Raw genomic sequence first — 1,745 nt, forward strand, 5'->3', positions numbered from 1 at the left:
GTGTGAAAGCTGGACAGTGAAGAAGGAAGACCATAGAAGAATTGATAGTGTTGGAGGATAATATTGAAAGTGCTATGGGCTTCCCATAGAACCAATAGATCTATGTTGGAAGAAATGCAGCCAGAGTGCTCCTTAGAGACTAAGATGGCCAAACTTCGTCTCTCATACTGTGAACATATTGTCAGGAGAGACCAGTCGCTAGAGAAGGATATCATGTTTGGTAAGGTGGAGGGTTACAGAAAAAGAGGAAGACCCCCAGCAAGATGAATTGGTAAAGTGGCAGCATCAATGGGCTCAAGTGTGGCAACAATAGTGAGGTTGGCCCAGGATGGGGTAGTGTTTCGTTCTGCTGTGCATAAGATTGCTATGAGTCGGCACCAACTCAATGGCACCTAACAACAACAACAACAATTATGCCATCTGTAGGGACTGGTAAATATCTGATTGAGATCATGTATAATGGGGGTCTGATCCTATTTTTATGTGGTTATGTGCCAATTGTCTAAAGCTTAATGTGCTGTGCTTTGTAAATATTTTATGGATTCACCAGTCCCTATTATGGCATCTTGGAGTCCTGGTGTGGTGCTGTGGGCTAATGTGTCAGACTACAAAGTCGTTTGAACTGCAAGGTCAGTGGTTCAAGCTCACTAGCTGCTCCTTGGAAACCCTATGCAGGGTTGCTATGGGTCAGAATCCACTCGACAGCACTTAACAACAACAACAACAACATTATGGCATCTGTACACAGGTTCAAGGAGTTGGGTTATGGTGCTATGGGTCAATGTGCCAATCTGCAAAGCTGTTTGAACTGCAAGTTCAGTGGTTCAAATTTACCAGCTACTCCTCAAAAACCCTATATAGAGTCACTATGGGTTGGAACCGACTCGACGGCACTTCAAAACAACAACAGCACTGGTTCAAAGGACAGCAGAAGCAACAAGCAGTTACTTTGAAGGACATGACCATTATGACCTGGAAACATTATAATGTTACCCCAGTGTCACATACTACCCACCTCTCTCCAAGGTGGTCTCATTCTAGAATGGAAGGTTCAGCTGATACAAAATGAATCCAGACAACACAATATTTACTCTGTAGAGATATCCTACTCACACTATGTATTCACTGTGATTTTTGAATGCAGTTTGACCCCAAACTTGTTGCGGTCATCTTGGTTTTTTAGGTTGGATGATCCATCAGTCTTGCAGTCAAATGTCACTGCTTTCCTGGTACTGTTATGAGGACCAAAAGATGCCTGGACACCAACTGTTAATAGGCTGCAGATACCCCATATGCAGGTTTTTTTTTTTTTCCCATAATAGGAAATATTTTAAGTCTGTATATCCTTCAGCAGGGTAAGTCTTAACTTATTTGTTCATAACTTTAGAAAATGGTCAAGGTTTGCAATGTATCCTTCATACGAACTTGCAACAGACAAACTGAATGAATACTCCAACACAGTCACTGGTTTTGGGAAAACCATAAATCCTGGATTGGGAATCTGGTCACGATATTTTGGCACCTCATCATTCACAGCCTGAAGCATGACCCACATTGTGAAGGAGAAGAGAGCAGCCAAAAATCCATAGGAGACTAGGTAGAAGAGCAAGACCAAACCCCAATGGTCCCTAGGAACGCTCTGGTGGCCGGGTTATAAATGAAGTGCTTCCATTTGGTCAGGGTCTGGTTGAAGGACTTCTTGTCTCTCTTTGTCACGGTGTGTGTGTGTGTGTGTGTGTGTGTGT

General features: G+C 43.0%; 1 pseudogene; it reads right to left on the reverse strand.

Annotated features, from left to right (window-relative positions):
* Positions 1 to 1,114: 1,114 nt before the first annotated feature.
* LOC102837079 lies at positions 1,115 to 1,719 on the reverse strand (annotated as a pseudogene).
* Between the last annotated feature and the right edge of the window lie 26 nt (positions 1,720 to 1,745).

Source organism: Chrysochloris asiatica, unplaced genomic scaffold, assembly GCF_000296735.1.
Source record: "Chrysochloris asiatica unplaced genomic scaffold, ChrAsi1.0 scaffold00053, whole genome shotgun sequence".
NCBI classification, from domain to species: domain Eukaryota; kingdom Metazoa; phylum Chordata; class Mammalia; order Afrosoricida; family Chrysochloridae; genus Chrysochloris; species Chrysochloris asiatica.